The 18,319-nt window shown below is 40.8% G+C and overlaps 1 protein-coding gene and 1 pseudogene across 1 annotated transcript in view; both read left to right on the forward strand.

Annotated features, from left to right (window-relative positions):
* Nucleotides 1-18,319, forward strand: part of LOC139756458 (sorting and assembly machinery component 50 homolog A) — a 293,888-nt gene that overhangs the window by 239,722 nt on the left and 35,847 nt on the right. The window lies entirely within an intron of this gene.
* LOC139756406 (trypsin-2-like) lies at nucleotides 4,430-5,725 on the forward strand (annotated as a pseudogene).

The following is an 18,319-nucleotide window of genomic DNA, read 5'->3' on the forward strand; positions in this document are numbered from 1 at the left end:
TACTTATGTTTGATTTTTCTGCCTTCGACGTACAGGGAAATATTTGTCTTGGAACTTTGTACAGGACTGACGACTCGCAGAGAAAACTGCTTTCGTAAAGTTTCTGTGGTTTGTATCTACAATTGTTTTCGTTCAATCAATTCATTTATATATATATATATATATATATATATATATATATATATATATATATATATATATATATATATATATATTCCCTGGGGATAGGGGAGAAAGAATACTTCCCACGTATTCCCTGCGTGTCGTAGAAGGCGACTAAAAGGGAAGGGAGCGGGGGGCTGGAAATCCTCCCCTCTCGTTTTTTTTTTTTTTGTTTTTTTTTAATTTTCCAAAAGAAGGAACAGAGAAGAGGGCCAGGTGAGGATATTCCCTCAAAGGCCCAGTCCTCTGTTCTTAACGCTACCTCGCTATCGCGGGAAATAGCGAATAGTATGAAAAAAAAAAAAAAAAAATATATATATATCCCTGGGGATAGGGGAGAAAGAATACTTCCCACGTATTCCCTGCGTGTCGTAGAAGACGACTAAAACGGGAGGGAGCGTGTGGCTGGAAATCCTCCCCTCTCGTTTTTTTTTAATTTTCCAAAAGAAGGAAAGAGAAGGGGGCCAGGTGAGGATTTTCCCTCTAAGGCCCAGTCCTCTGTTCTTAACGCTACCTCGCAAATGCGGGAAATGGTGAATCGTATAAAAAAAAAGAATATATATATATATATATATATATATATATATATATATATATATATATATATATATATATATATATATATATATCCTCCCCTCTCACTTTTTTTTTTTTTTTTTTTTTCCAAAAGAGGGGACAGAGAAGGGGCCCAGGTGAGGATATTCCCTCAAGGGCCCAGTCCTCTGTTCTCAACGCTACCTCGCTAATGCGGGAAATGGCGAATAGTATGAAAAAAGATATATATATATATATATATATATATATATATATATATATATATATATATATATATATATATATATATATATATATATAAAGAGCGTGGCTGAGAGAGCAGAAGAGGGTGTTTTGAAGTGGTTTGGGCACATGGAGAGAATGAGTGACGAAAGATTGACCAAGAGGATATATGTGTCGGAGGTGGAGGGAACGAGGAGAAGAGGGAGACCAAATTGGAGATGGAAAGATGGAGTGAAAAAGATTTTGTGTGATAGGGGCCTGAACATGCAGGAGGGTGAAAGGAGTGCAAGGAATAGAGTGAATTGGAGCGATGTGGTATACCGGGGTTGACGTGCTGTCAGTGGAGTGAATCAAGGCATGTGAAGCGTCTGGGGTAAAATTTGGAAAGCTGTGTAGGTATGTATATTTTTGTGTGTGGACGTATGTATATACATGTGTATGGGGGGGGGTTGGGCCATTTCTTTTGTCTGTTTCCTTGCGCTACCTCGCAAACGCGGGAGACAGCGACAGAGTATAATGAAATAAAATAATATATATATATATATATATATATATATATATATATATATATATATATATATATATATATATATATATATATATATTCCTGGGGATAGGGGAGAGAGAATACTTCCAACACATTCCTCAAGTGTCATAGAAGGCGACTAAAGAGGACAGGAGTGTGGGGCTAGAAACCCTCTCCTCCTTGTATTGTAGCTTTGTAAAAGGGGAAACAGAAGAAGTTACGTGAGGAGTGCTCATCCTCCTTGAATGCTCAGATTAGGGTGTCTAAATGTGTGTGGATGTAACCAAGATGAGAAAAAAGGAGAGATAGGTAGTATGTGTGGAGTGTGGTTTCAGAAGTGGTAGAGGATGTGTGGATCAGGTGTTTGCTTTGAAGAATGTATGTGAGAAATACTTAGAAAAGCAAATGGATTTGTATGTAGCATTTATGGATCTGGAGAAGGCATATGATAGAGTTGATAGAGATGCTCTGTGGAAGGTATTAACAATATATGGTGTGGGAGGCAAGTTGTTAGAAGCAGTGAAAAGTTTTTATCGAGGATGTAAGGCATGTGTACGTGTAGGAAGAGAGGAAAGTGATTGGTTCTCAGTGAATGTAGGTTTGCGGCAGGGGTGTGTGATTTCTCCATGGTTGTTTAATTTGTTTATGGATGGGGTGGTTATTGAGGTGAATGCAAGAGTTTTGGAAAGAGGGGCAAGTATGAAGTCTGTTGGGGATGAGAGAGCTTGGGAAGTGAATCAGTTGTTGTTCGCTGATGATACAGCGCTGATGGCTGATTCATGTGAGAAACTGCAGAAGCTGGTGTCTGAGTTTGGTAAAGTGTGTGAAAGAAGAAAGTTAAGAGTAAATGTGAATAAGAGCAAGGTTATTAGGTGCAGTAGGGTTGAGGGTCAAGTCAATTGGGAGGTGAGTTTGAATGGAGAAAAACTGGAGGAAGTGAAGTGTTTTAGATATCTGGGAGTGGATCTGGCAGCGGATGGAACCATGGAAGCGGAAGTGGATCATAGGGTGGGGGAGGGGGCGAAAATTCTGGGAGCCTTGAAGAATGTGTGGAAGTCGAGAACATTATCTCGGAAAGCAAAAATGGGTATGTTTGAAGGAATATTGGTTCCAACAATGTTGTATGGTTGCGAGGCGTGGGCTATGGATAGAGTTTTGCACAGGAGGATAGATGTGCTGGAAATGAGATGTTTGAGGACAATGTGTGGTGTGAAATGGTTTGATCGAGTAAGTAACGTAAGGGTAAGAGAGATGTGTGGAAATAAAAAGAGCGTGGTTGAGAGAGCAGAAGAGGGTGTTTTGAAATGGTTCGGGGAGTATATTTGCGTGTGTGGACGTATGTATATAGATGTGTATGGGGGTGGGTTGGGCCATTTCTTTCGTCTGTTTCCTTGCGCTACCTCGCAAACGCAGGAGACGGGGGGGAAAAAAAAAAAAAAAAAAAAAAAAGGTAGTATGTTTGCGGAAAGGAACCTGGGTGTTTTAGCTCTGAGTGAAATGAAGCTCAAGGGTAAAGGGGATGAGTGGTTTGGGAATGTCTTGGGAGTAAATTCAGGGATTAGTGAGGGGAGAAGAGCAAGGGAAGGAGTAGCAGTATTCCTGAAACAGGAGTGGTGGGAGTATGTGATAGAGTGTAAGAAAGTAAATTCTAGATTGATATGGTTTAAACTGAAAGTTGATGGAGAGAGATGGGTGATTATTGGTGCATATGCACCTGGGCATGAGAAGATAGATCATGAGAGGCAAGTGTTTTGGGAGCAGCTGAATGAGTGTGTTAGTGGTTTTAATGCGCAAGACCGGGTTATAGTGATGGGTGATTTGATTGCAAAGGTGAGTAATGTGGCAGTTGAGGGAATAATTGGTATACATGGGGTGTTCAGTGTTGTGAATGGAAATGGTGAAGAGCTTGTAGATATATGTGCTGAAAAAGGACTGGTGATTGGGTATACCTGGTTTAAAAAGCGAGATATACATAAGTATACGTATGTAAGTAGTAGAGATGGCTAGAGAGCGGTATTGGATTACACGTTAATTGATAGGCGCGCGAAAGACAGACTTTTGGATGTTAATGTGCTGAGAGGTGCAACTGGAGGGATGTCTGATCATTATCTTGTGGAGGCGAAGGTGAAGATTTGTAGGGGTTTTCAGAAAAGAAGAGAGAATGTTGGGGGTGAAGAGAGTGGTGAGAGTAAGTGAGCTTGGGAAGGAGACTTGTGTGAGGAAGTACCAGGAGAGACTGAGCAAAGAATGGAAAAAGGTGAGAACAAAGGTGGTAAGGGGAGTGGGTGAGGAATGGGATGTATTTAGGGAAGCAGTGATGGCTTGCGCAAAAGATGCTTGTGGCATGAGAAGTGTTGGAGGTGTGTTAATTAGAAAATGTAGTGAGTGGTGGGAGTAAGAAGTGAGAGTATTAGTGAAAGAGAAGAGAGAGGCATCTGGACGATTTTTGCAGGGAAAAAAAACAAATGACTGGGAGATGTATAAAAGAAAGAGGCAGGAGGTCAAGAGAAAGGTTCAAGAGGTGAAAAAGAGGGCAAATGAGAGTTGGAGTGAGAGAGTATCATTAAATTATTTTTTTTTTTTTTTTTATACTTTGTCGCTGTCTCCCGCATTTGCGAGGTAGCGTAAGGAAACAGACGAAAGAAATGGCCCAACCCCCCCCCATACACATGTATATGCATACGTCCACACATGCAAATATACATACCTACACAGCTTTCCATGGTTTACCCCAGACGCTTCACATGCCTTGATTCAGACAGACAGCCAGCCAGCCAGCCACTCAGCCAGCCAGCCAACCAGACAGCCAGCCACCCAGCCAGCCAGACAACCAGACAGCCAGCTAGACAGCCAGCCAGCCAGACAGACAGACAGCCAGCCAGCCAGCCAGACAGACAGCCAGCCACCCAGCCAGACAACCAGCCAGCCATCCAGACAGCCAGCCACCCAGCCAGACAGACAGCCAGCCAGCCGGGCTCAGCGGACAACCTCCCTGGGTCCGGCAGAGTGAGCAATCCTCAGCAAGGTCAATTGTAGAAGTCAAGAGAACACAGGGTTACTCTGGGAACAACTGTGCAAGGCTCTGGTGGCCCTGGGGATGCCTGTGAAATGGGTGGAGGAGTGATGGGGACATGTGAGGAGGTCGAAGCTTGTATGCAGGATGGAGGTGTGGTGCAGAGGATGAACATAGTCAAACTATGCACCCCACGTAGCCCCAAGATCTATGTGTGCTGTCGTAAGCCCTTTCGTATAGCTGATAATTTATGTGCAGCTTGGACAAGCTACTGGCATACTGGTGGAGGTGAATGTGTGAAGCAAAATCAGCTCATTGTTGGAGGTGTCAAAGCTAAGCTCGAAGAGTTTCCCCACATTGCCATTCTAGGTTTCCAAAGGGGAAATGAAAAGATTGAATGGGATTGTGGTGGCACCCTCATATCCCCTCATTTTGTCCTCACTGCTGCCCACTGTACCCAAAGGAGTAATGAAGGGCAGTAATGCTTGGTGAACATGACCGGGACAGTAATGCCACCATGGTTCCTTGGCCAAAGATCCTGGGCCCCATCCCTCCTTCTCTCTTCCATTCCTCTGAACTGGGTAAGGACTCATCAGGCACAGCAGTTATTGAGCAGCTCCTGAGGGTGGAGGAAGTCATCGACCACCCCGAATATAATGGATACTTAACATATTATGATATTTCACTCCTCAGGCTCAGTAAACCGGCAGAACTAACAAGTCGAGTGTTACCTGCTTGTCTCCCTCTTAAACCTGATGTCCTAGATAGTAAGGAGCTGACTGTGGCTGGCTGGGGCCGGACAAGTTTTGGAGCCCATGAGCTATCACAGGTCCTGCTGAAGGTGAATGTGCCTGTAGTAAGCCTCCTGGAGTGTCAATTCAGATTATTCAGACACCAGGATTTATTCAGGGCTCCCAAAGGCATCATGGTGGACCAGCTGTGTGCTGGAGAAGAAGGAAGAGACTCATGTAAGGGTGACAGTGGAGGACCCCTCACAGATCAAGTTTCAAGAGGTGGATCAAAATGTGAGCACACTGTGGTGGGTGTGGTCAGTTTTGGGCGTGGGTGTGGTGACCTGGGTGTCTACACCAGAGTTTATGCATACATCGATTGGATCACTGGATACATAGCTCCAAACTGAATGTCTAAATGAAGGTTTCAATCACCACTACCAAATATAAAACTTTTGTATATGTAATGGTTGAAAAATGTTCTTGTAAGAGATGATTAAGTACTTGTTGGTTAAATTTGAATTTTAAATTATGGTTACATTCAAATCATAGTTATACAGTAGCTAATTATAGGAGTTTGATATGAAAGAGACTTAAGCATAAACAATATCTGCAGGAATTGGTGGTACAGGAATGAAGTTTTGAGTTTTTTGTGAATATGGTACATATGTCGCCATCCCACCACACATGAAATGACAACCCCCTCCCCCGCATGTGTGTGAGGCAGCACTAGGAAAAGACAACAAAGGCCACATTCGTTCTTACCCAGACTCTAGTTGTCATGTATAATGCATCGAAATTAAATTATAGGGAGAATAAAAAGATGTTCTGGAAGGAGGTAAATAAAGTGTGTAAGACAAGGGAGCAAATGGGAACTTCAGTGAAGGGGGCTAATGGGGAGGTGATAACAAGTAGTGGTGATGTGAGAAGGAGATGGAGTGAGTATTTTGAAGGTTTGCTGAATGTGTCTGATGATAGAGTGGCAGATATAGGGTGTTTTGGTTGAGGTGGTGTTCAAAGTGAGAGGGTTAGGGAAAATGATTTGGTAAACAGAGAAGAGGTAGTAAAAGCTTTGCAGAAAATGAAAGCCAGCAAGGCAGCAGGTTTGGATGGTATCACAGTGGAATTTATTAAAAAAGGGTGTGATGTATTGTTGACTGGTTGGTAAGGTTATTTAATGTATGTATGACTCATGGTGAGGTGCCTGAGGATTGGCGGAATGCCTGCATAGTGCCATTGTACAGATGCAAAGGGAATAAGAGTGAGTGCTCAAATTACAGGAGTATAAGTTTGTTGATTATTCCGGGTAAATTATATGGGAGGGTATTGATTGAGAGGGTGAAGGCATGTACAGAGCATCAGATTGGGGAAGAGCAGTGTGGCTTCAGAAGTGGTAGAGGATGTGTGGATCAGGTGTTTGCTTTGAAGAATGTATGTGAGAAATACTTAGAAAAGCAAATGGATTTGTATGTAGCATTTATGGATCTGGAGACGGCATATGATATAGTCAATAGAGATGCTCTGTGGAAGGTATTAAGAATATATGGTGTGGGAGGCAAGTTGTTAGAAGCAGTGAAATGTTTTTATCGAGGATGTAAGGCATGTGTACGTGTAGGAAGAGAGGAAAGTGATTGATTCTCAGTGAATATAGGTTTGCGGCAGGGGTGTGTGATGTCTCCATGGTTGTTTAATTTGTTTATGGATGGGGTTGTTAGGGAGGTGAATGCAAGAGTTTTGGAAAGAGGTGCAAGTATGCAGTCTGTTGTGGATGAGAGAGCTTGGGAAGTGAGTCAGTTGTTGTTCGCTGATGATACAGCACTGGTGGCTGATTTATGTGAGAAACTGCAGAAGCTGGTGACTGAGTTTGGTAAAGTGTGTGAAAGAAGAAAGTTGAGAGTAAATGTGGATAAGAGCAAGGTTATTAGGTACAGTAGGGTTGAGGGTAAGTCAGTTGGGAGGTAAGTTTGATTGGAGAAAAACTGGAGGAAGTAAAGTGTTTTAGATATCTGGGGGTGGATCTGGCAGCGGATGGAACCATGAAAGCGGAAATGAGTTATAGGATGGAGGAGGGGGCGAAAATTCTGGGATCCTTGAAGAATATGTGGGTCGAGAACATTATCTCGGAAAGCAAAAATGGCTATGTTTGAAGGAATAGTGGTTCCAACAATGTTATTTGGTTGCGAGGCATGGGCTATGGATAGAGTTGTGCGCAGGAGGGTGGTTGTGTTGGAAATGAGATGTTTGAGGACAATATTTGGTGTGAGGTAGTTTGATCGAGTAAGTAATGTAAGGGTAAGAGAGATGTGTGGTAATATAAAGAGTGTGGTTGAGAGAGCAGAAGAGGGTGTTTTGAAATGGTTTGGTCACATGGAGAGAATGAGTGAGGAAACATTGACGAAGAGGGTATATGTGTCAGAGGTGGAGGGAGCGAGGAGAAGTGGGAGACCATATTGGAGGTGGAAAGATGGAGTGAAGAAGATTTTGATTGATCGGGGCCTGAACATGCAGGAGGGTGAAAGTCGTGCAAGGAATAGAGTGAATTGGAACCATATGGTGTACCAGGGTTGATGTGCTGTCAGTGTATTGAACCAAGGCATGTGAAGCATCTGGGGTAAACCATGGAAAGTTCTGTGGGGCCTGGATGTGGAAAGGGAGCTGTGGTTTTTGTGCATTACTGCATGATAGCTAGAGACTGAGTGTGAACGAATGTGGCCTTTGTTGTCTTTTCCTAGCTCTTCCTCACACACATGAGGGGGGAGGGGGCTGTTATTCCATGTGTGGTGAGGTGGCGATGGGAATAAGTAAAGGCAGACAGTATGAATTATGTACATGTGTATATATGTATATGTCTGTGTGTGTACATTGAGATGTATATTTACGTATATTTGCATGTGTGGACGTGTATGTATATGCATGTGTATGTGGTTGGGTTGGGCCATTCTTTTGTCTGTTTCCATGCGCTACCTTGCTGACGCGGGAGACAGCCACAAAGCAAAATAAATATAAAATATAAAAGTGATAAATATATATTTATTCCTTGTTATCATCAGTTGTTGTTCGCTGATGATACAGCGCTGGTGGCTGATTCATGTGAGAAAATGTAGAAGCTGGTGACTGAGTTTGGTAAAGTGTGTGAAAGAAGAAAGCTTAGAGTAAATGTGAATAAGAGGAAGGTTAGTAGGTACAGTAGGGTTCAGGGGCAAGTCAATTGGGAGGTTAGTTTGAATGGAGAAAAACTGGAGGAAGTGAAGTGTATTAGATATCTGAGAGTGGATTTGGCAGTGGATGGAACCATGGAAGCGGAAGTGAATCATAGGGTGGAGGAGGGGACAAAAGTTCTGGGAGCGTTGAAGAATGTGTGGAAGTCGAGAACACTATCCCCGAAAGCAAAAATGGGTATGTTTGAAGGAATAGTGGTTCCAACAATGTTATATGGTTGCGAGGCATGGGCTGTGGATAGAGTTGTGCAGTGGAGGGTGGATATGCTGGAAATGAGATGTTTGAGGACAATATGTGGTGTGAGGTAGTTTGATCAAGTAAGTAATAATAGGGTAAGAGAGATGTGTGGTAATAAAAAGAGTGTGGTTGAGAGAGCAGAAGAGGGTGTTTTGAAATGGTTTGGTCACATGGAGAGAATAAGTGAGGAAAGATTGACCAAGAGGATAAATGTGTCAGAGGTGGAGGAACAAGGAGAAGTGGGAGACCAATTTGTAGGTGGAAAGATGGATTGAAAAAGAATTTGAGTGATCGGGGCCTGAACATGCAGGAGTGTGAAAGGCGTGCAAGCAATAGATTGAATTGGAACGATATGGTATACCGGGGTTGACGTGCTGTCAATGGATTGAACCAGGGCATATGAAGCGTCTGGGATAAACTATGGAAAGTTTTTTGGGCCTTGATGTGGAAAGGGAGCTGTGGTTTCAGTGCATTATTACATGACAGCAAGAGACGAATGTGGCCTTTGTTGTCTTTTCCTAGCGTTACCTCGCGCACATGAGAGGGGAGGGGGTTGTTATTTCATGTGTGGCGGGTTGGCGATGGGAATGAATAAAGGCAGACAGTATGAATTATGTACATGTGTATATATGTATATGTCTGTGTGTGTGTGTATATATGTATACGTTGAGATGTATAGGTATGTATATGAGCGTGTGTGGACGTGTATGTATATACATATGTATATGGGTAGGTTGGGCCATTCTTTCATCTGTTTCCTTGCGCTACCTCGCCAACATCGGGGACAGCAACAAAGCAAAATAATGATAATAATACTATATATTCCCATGAGTCCAAAGGGAAAACAAAACACGACAAGTTCCCAAGTGCACCCCTCTACAATATTCACATCATCAGCGGAGACACAGGAGAGAAACACAAGTCAGCTGATATATATCGGAGAGACGAAGCTAGGACGCCACTTGGTAAACATATGATTGTCCAATATACAACGAGCATTGGTAAACTTATCATTTTACAAATTTTATCAACAATAAAGTTATCTAATTTCTATAGACCATCACTAATATTAAGATTATAATTCTTTGTGTATTTGATAATGTAAGATTCAATGATATTTCTCTTGGTAATAGAGTTAGAGTTGAGAACTGAGATGGCATTACTCCACTCAATACAATGATCATAGTTTTGAACATGATTAAACAAGGCATTTGATTCTTGTCCCGTTCTTATACTATAATTATGTTGCTTAAGTCTAACAGGAAGATCCTTACCAGTCTGACCAACAGAAAAATTATCACCATTTCCACAAGGCACTTTATAGATGCATCCATGAGAATTTTTTGGTGAATTCCTGATTAAGATATTCTTTATAGTATTATTGTTGCTAAAGGCGACATTTACATTAAAGGATTTAAGCAACATGGGAAGTAAAGTGAAATTATTATTAAAAGGGAGAACTAAAAGATTCTTGGTGTCAAATTGAGGTTTGGGCTCAACTTTATAAAATGATTTCTTTGCTAGCTTAAGGGATTTATCAGTAAAAGATTTAGGGTACTTTAACTTAGATCCAATAGAATATATCTTCTCAAATTCATCATCGATAAACTCTGGACTGCAAATATGTAATGACCTAAGGAACATAGATTGAAATGATGATTATTTAAATCTGTCATGTTGAGATGAGTAATAATGGATATATAAGTGTACATTGGTGGGTTTTCTGTATATGCTAAACTTAAACTTGTTTCCTTGCCTATGGATCATGCAATCTAAAAATGATAACATACCATTATTTTCATTTTCTACAGTAAATTTGATGGAAGGTACTAAATTGTTAAGTAAGGGGAGAAATATTTGTAAATTTTCGTTTGTTGGCCAAACACAAAGAACATCATCTACATACCTAAACCAAATTGCATTAGAAGGTAAGATAATCTTTAGTTATTTTGTTTTAAAAATCCCATATAAAGATTACATAGTACAGGTGAAAGAGGGTTACCCATTGCCATACCAAATTTTTGAGCATAATAATCTCCATTGAATTGTAATACACAGTCTTTTATACACAATTTAATCAGTTCAATGAAAGCAGACTTTGAAACAGGTAAATGAATATCATCCAAGACATCAAATAAATATTCTAAAAGGTCATCAACTGGAACTTTAGTGGAAAGTGAGGAAACATCAAAGCTAACTAGTTTGAAATCAAAATTAACATTGATATTGTTTAGCTTGTTGACTAAATCTACATTGGTCATGATACTAGAATTTGATACCTTACCCACTAAAGGGCTTAATAAAGAAACTAACCATTTTGACAATTTATATGTGATGGAGCCTACTGAACTCACTATAGATCTTGCTGGAAAATTTTGTTTATGTGTTTTGATAAGTCCATACATATATGGCAATGAAGGGGACAAAGATGACAAACTTTTGATAAGAGAACTATTACCTTTCAACAACTTCATTTCTTAATTGAAATGAGAATTCACTGCTTCTAAGTGATATGTTGTGTCATCATTTAGAAGATCATTCATTTTAGATAAATAGTTACTTTTGTCTAAAATCACAACAGTGTTGGCCTTATCTGCTTTAGTAATATGTATATCCTTGTCTTTTTTTAAGGTGTTAATATCCCTGATTTATAAGAGCCATTGTACAAAGGGAAAGGGGATAGGAGTGAGTGCTCAAATTACAGAGGTATAAGTATGTTGAGTATTCCTGGGAAATTATATGGAAGGGTATCGATTGAGAGGGTGAAGGCATGTACAGAGCATCAGATTGGGGAAGAGCAGTGCGGATTCAGAAGTGGTAGAGGATGTATGGATGAGGTGTTTGCTGTGAAAAATGTATGTGAGAAATAAGAAAGCAAATGGATTTGTATGTAGCATTTATGGATCTGGAGAAGGCATATGGTAGAGTTGATAGAGATGCTATGTATAAGGTATTAAGATTATATGGTGTGGGAGGTAAGTTGTTAGAAGCAGTGAAAAGTTTTTATCGAGGATGTAAGGCATGTGTACGTGTAGGAAGAGAGGAAAGTGATTGGTTCTCAGTGAATGTTGGTTTGTGGCACAGGTGCATGATGTCTCCATGATTGTTTAATTTGTTTATGGATGGGGTTGTTAGGGAGGTGAATGAAAGAGCCTTGGAAAGAGGGGCAAGTATGGAGTCTGTTGTGGATGAGAGAGTTTGGGAAGTGAGTCAGTTGTTGTTCGCTGATGATACAGCACTGGTGGGTGATTCGGGTGAGAAACTGCAGAAGCTGGTGACAGAGTTTGGTAAAGTGTGTGAAAGAAGAAAGCTGAGAGTAAATGTGAATAAGAGCAAGGTTATTCGGTACAGTAGGGTTGAGGGACAAGTCAACTGGGAGGTAAGTTTGAATGGAGAAAAACTGGAGGAAGTGAAGTGTATTAGATATCTGGGAGTGGATCTGGCAGCGGATGGAACCATGGAAGCGGAAGTGAATCATAGGATGGGGGAGGGGGCGAAAGTTCTGGAAGCGTTGAAGAATGTGTGGAAGTCGAGAACATTATCTTGGAAAGCAAAAATGGGAATGTTTGAAGGAAATGGGTATGTTTGAGAACAATATGTGGTTTGATCGAGTAAGTAATGAAAGGGTAAGAGAGATGTGTGGTAATAAAAAGAGTGTGTTGAGAGAGCAGAAGAGGGTGTTTTGAAATGGTTTGGTCACATGGAGAGAATGATTGAGGAAAGATTGACCAAGATGATATATATGTCAGAGGTGGAGGGAACGAGAAGTGGGAGACCAAACTGGAGTTGGAAAGATGGAGTGAAAAAGATTTTGAGTGATTGGGGCCTGAACATGCAGGAGGGTGAAAGGCGTACAAGAAATAGAGTGAATTAGAACGATGTGGTATACCGGGGTCAACGTGCTGTCAGTTGATTCAACCAGGGCATGTGAAGCGTCTGGGGTAAACCATGGAAATTTTTGTGTGGCTTGGATATGGAATAGGAGCTGAGGTTGTGGTGCATTATACATGACAGCTAGAGACTGAGTGTGAACGAATGTGGCCTTTGTTGTCTTTTCCGAGCGCTAATTCGCGCATATGCTGAGGGGAGGGGTATTTTCATTTCATATCTGGTGGGGTGGCGACGGGAATGAATAAGGGCAGATAGTATGAATTATCCCTGGGGATAGGGGAGAAAGAATACTTCCCATGTATTCCCTGCGTGTCGTAGAAGGCGACTAAAAGGGAAGGGAGCGGGGGGCTGGAAATCCTCCCCTCTTGTTTTTTTTTTTTTCTCAAAGAAGGAACAGAGAAGGGGGCCAGATGAGGATATTCCCTCAAAGGCCCAGTCCTCTGTTCTTAACGCTACCTCGCTAATGCGGGAAATGGCGAATAGTATGAAAGAAAGAAAGTATGAATTATGTACATGTGTATATATGTATATGTCTGTGTGTGTGTATATATATATATATATATATATATATATATATATATATATATATATATATATATATATACGTTGAGATGTATAGATATGTATATGTGCTGTGTGTGGATGTGTATGTATATTCATGTATATTTGCGTGGGTTGGGCCATTCTTTTGTCTGTTTCCTTGCGCTACCTCGCTAATGCGGGAGACAGCAACAAAGTATAATAAATTAAATGAAATAAATATATATATATATATATATATGTTCCCATGAGTCCACGGGGAAAATGAAACACGATAAGTCCCCAAGTGCACTTTTTTGTGATAATCACATCATCAGGGGAGATGGAAGAGAGAATTATAACAGTTAGTTGATATACAACAAAGACACATAGCTAGGACGCCATTTGGTAAACATGCGATTGTCCATGACAGAAAACAAGCATGTCATAAACTTATAATAAGTTTATGATGTGATTATTTCACGAAAGTGCAATTGGGAACTAATCACGTTTCATTTTCCCTGTGGACTCATAGGAATATACTTGATCACGCGCAAATTTGTGATCCTTTCCAATATATATATATGTATTGCTCTATACATGCCTTCACCCTCTCAATCAATACCCTCCTATATAATTTCCCAGGAATACTCAACAAACTTATACCTCTGTAATTTGAACACTCACCTTCAACCCTTTGCCTTTGTACAATGGCACTATGCATGCATTCTGCCTATCCTCAGGCACTTCACCATGTCCATACATACATTGAATATCCTCACCAACCAGTCAACAACACAGTCACCCCCTTTTTTGATAAATTCCATTGCAATACCATCCAAACCTGCCGCCTTGGCGGCTCTCATCTTCCGCAGAACTTCCAAACCAATCTCCCTGACCCTCTCACTTGGCACACCACCTCAACCAAAACACCCTATATCTGCCACTCTATCATGAAACACATTTAACAAACCTTCAAAATACTCATTCCATCTCGCTTCACCACTACTTGTTATTACCTCCCCATTAGCCCCCTTCACCGATGTTCCCATTTGTTCTCTTGTCTCACGCACTTTATTTACCTCCTTCCAAAGCATATTTTTATTCCCCTAAAATTTAATGATACTCTCTCACCCCAACTCTCATTTGCCCTCTTCTTCACCTCTTGCACCTTTCCTTTGACCTCTTGCCTCTTTCTTTTGTACATCTCCAAGTCATTTGCGCTATTTCCATGCAAAAGTTGTCCAAATGTCTCTCTTCTCTTTCACTAACAATCTTATTTCTTCATCCCACCACTCATTACCTTTTCTAATCTACCCACCTCCCACTTTTTTCATGCCACAGGCATCTTTTGCACAAGCCATCACTGCTTCTTTGAATACATCCAATTCCTCCTCCACTCCCCTTGCGTCATTTGCTCTCACCCTTTTCCATTCAGCACTCAATCTCTCATGGTACTTCCTCACACAAGTCTCCTTTCGAAGCTCAATTACTCTCACCACTCTCTTCACCCCAACATTCTTTCTTCTTTTCTGTAAACCTCTATAAATCTTCATTTTGCCTCTGCAAGATAATGATCAGACATCCCTCCAGTTGCCCCCTCTCAGCGCATTAACATCCAGAAGTCTCTCTTTCCTGCGCCTATCAATTAACACATAATCCAATAACCCTCTCTGGCCATCTTTCCTACTTACATACGTATACTTATGTATATCTCTCTTTTTAAACCAGGTATTCCCAATCACCAGTCCTTTTTCTGCACACAAATCTACAAGCTCTTAACCATTTCCATTTACAACACTGAACACCCCATGTACACCAATTATTCCCTCAACTGCTGCATTACTCACCTTTGCATTCAAATCACCCATCACTATAACCTGGTCTCGTGCATCAAAGCTGCTAACACACTTACTCAGCTGTGCCAAAAACACTTGCCCCTCATGATTTTTCTTCTCTTGACCAGGTGCATGGCACCAAGTGTCACCCATCTCTCTCCATCCACTTTCAGTTTTACCCATATCAATCAAGAGTTTACTTTCTCACACTCTATCACTTACTCCCACAACTCCTGCTTCAGGAGTAGTGCTACTCCTTCCCTTGCTCTTGTCCTCTTACCAACCCCTGACTTTACTCCCAAGACATTCCCAAACCACTCTTCCCCTTTACCCTTGAGCTTGGTTTCACTCAGAGCCAGAACATCCAGGTTCCTTTCCTCAAACATACTAAATATCACTCCTTTTTTCTCATCTTGGTTACATCCACACACATTTAGACGCCCAGTCTGAGCCTTCGAGGAGGATGAGTACTCCCCACATGACTCCTTCTTTTGTTACCCCTCTTCGAAAGTTTAAATACAATTAGGGGAGGGTTTCTAGCCCCTCCGCTTCCAACAATGTTATACAGTTACTAGGCATGGGCTATAGATAGGGTTGTGCAGAGGAGGGTGAATGTGTTGGAAATGAAATGTTTGAGGACAATGTGGTGCGAGGTGGTTTGTTCGAGTAAGTAATGAAAGGTTAAGAGAGATATGTGGTAATAAGGAGAGTGTGGTTGAGAGAGCAGAAGAGGGTGTATTGAAATGGTTTCATCACGTGGAGATAATGAGTGAGGAAAGATTAACAAAGAGGATATATGTGTCAGAGGTGGAGGGAATGAGAAGTGGGAGACCAAATTGGAGGTGGAAGGATGGAGTGAAAATGATTTTGAGCGATCAGGGCCTGAACATACAGGAGGATGAAAGGCATTCAAGGAATAGAGTGAATTGGAATGATGTGGTATACCGGGGTCGACGTGCTATCAATGGATTGAACCAGGGCATGTGAAGTGTCTGGGGTAAACCATGGAAAGTTTTGTGGGGCCTGGATGTGGAAAGGGTGCTGTGGTTTCGGTGCATTACACATAACAGCTAGAGACTGAGTGTGAACAAATGTGGCCTTTGTTATCTTTTCTTGGCACTACCTCGTATGCATGCAGGGGGAAGGGGGTTTTTATTTCATATTTGGCAGGGTGGCGACGGGAATAGATGAAGGCAGTAAGTATGAATATGTACGTGTGTATATATGTATATGTCTTTGTATATGTATGTTTACGTTGAAGTGTATAGGTATGTATATGTGTGTGTGTGGGCATGTATATACATATATGTGTATGTGGGTGGGTTGGGCTTTTCTTTTGTCTGTTTCCTTGTGCTACCTCGCTGATGCGGGAGACAGCGACAAAGTATAATGATAATGATAGAAAAAATATATATATTTTAATCAGAATTGAGGTTAATCACCACAATCTGAAGGAGGAAAAAGGTAATGTGACTGCATGTGATCTACAGTTGTCCCATTCAACAGGCTCCACATTTTTAAAGGACAGAGAAAAAAATGTGTGAAGCAGTGAAAGGTTTGGTGAGTATGAAGCCTATGATGATGATAAAGTAACGATAAGGGCCCATGCACGATATGGAAAAGTTGAAAATGATGTGGATGGGAGATCAAATTCAAAAACATGTACCACTAAGCTTACTAACAATTTAGGTGAAGGCTAGAAGTCTTTTTGAGACGAAAGAAGTGAGGGGGAAAATATTTACATTGAGAACTTCTCGGCATGTCATGGTTGGTTCAGTAGATTTAAAAGAAGATATTTCTTGCACAACGTTCAAGTCATAGGTGGTAATAAGGAGAGTGCTGACGAAGGAGCTGCTGTAGATTTTATTGAAAGTTTGGATGAATCAGTATGTGAACTAAAGAATCTCAAATAAATGGTAAGAAGTAAGTACAGGATCATAAAGCTGGTTAATAAAAAAAATAAGATAATCATAACAGAAATTGAGTAGGATAAAAGAATGCTGTACAAGTATACAAGTTCTAGATGTCGTACTGACAAGCGTCTGAATTATGCCCATTTTGAGATACAGCGGAACTCAGATGTACATTGGGAGCATCTCTGTTTGCATAAAACCACAGGAAAATGAAACATGATAAGTTCCTAAGTGCACTTTCATGTAATGATCACATTGTCAGGGGAGATACAAGAATGAGATAGAAGACGTAGAACACTTAGTTGATATACAAGGAAGAGACGTAGCTAAGATGCCATTTGTAAACAAGCGTTACCTGATAGTGATGTTCAGGTTGGTGTGTTCGGGGCCTGGATGTGGAAAGGGTGCTGTGGTTTCGGTGCATTACACATAACAGCTAGAGACTGAGTGTGAACAAATGTGGCCTTTGTTATCTTTTCTTGGCACTACCTCGTATGCATGCAGGGGGAAGGGGGTTTTTATTTCATATTTGGCAGGGTGGCGACGGGAATAGATGAAGGCAGTAAGTATGAATATGTACGTGTGTATATATGTATATGTCTTTGTATATGTATGTTTACGTTGAAGTGTATAGGTATGTATATGTGTGTGTGTGTCATGTATATACATATATGTGTATGTGGGTGGGTTGGGCTTTTCTTTTGTCTGTTTCCTTGTGCTACCTCGCTGACGCGGGAGACAGCGACAAAGTATAATGATAATGATAGAAAAAATATATGTATTTTAATTAGAATTGAGGTTAATCACCACAATCTGAAGGAGGAAAAAGGTAATGTGACTGCATGTGATCTACAGTTGTCCCATTCAACAGGCTCCACATTTTTAAAGGACAGAGAAAAAAATGTGTGAAGCAGTGAAAGGTTTGGTGAGTATAAAGCCTATGATGATGATAAAGTAACGATAAGGGCCCATGCACGATATGGAAAAGTTGAAAATGATGTGGATGGGAGATCAAATTCAAAAACATGTACCACTAAGCTTACTAACAATTTAGGTGAAGGCTAGAAGTCTTTTTGAGACGAAAGAAGTGAGGGGGAAAATATTTACATTGAGAACTTCTCGGCATGTCATGGTTGGTTCAGTAGATTTAAAAGAAGATATTTCTTGCACAACGTTCAAGTCATAGGTGGTAATAAGGAGAGTGCTGACGAAGGAGCTGCTGTAGATTTTATTGAAAGTTTGGATGAATCAGTATGTGAACTAAAGAATCTCAAATAAATGGTAAGAAGGAAGTACAGGATCATAAAGCTGGTTAATAAAAAAAATGAGATAATCATAACAGAAATTGAGTAGGATAAAAGAATGCTGTACAAGTATACAAGTTCTAGATGTCGTACTGACAAGCGTCTGAATTATGCCCATTTTGAGATACAGCGGAACTCAGATGTACGTTGGGAGCATCTCTATTTGCATAAAACCACAGGAAAATGAAA

Source organism: Panulirus ornatus, chromosome 21, assembly GCF_036320965.1.
Source record: "Panulirus ornatus isolate Po-2019 chromosome 21, ASM3632096v1, whole genome shotgun sequence".
Taxonomy (NCBI): Eukaryota; Metazoa; Arthropoda; class Malacostraca; order Decapoda; family Palinuridae; genus Panulirus; species Panulirus ornatus.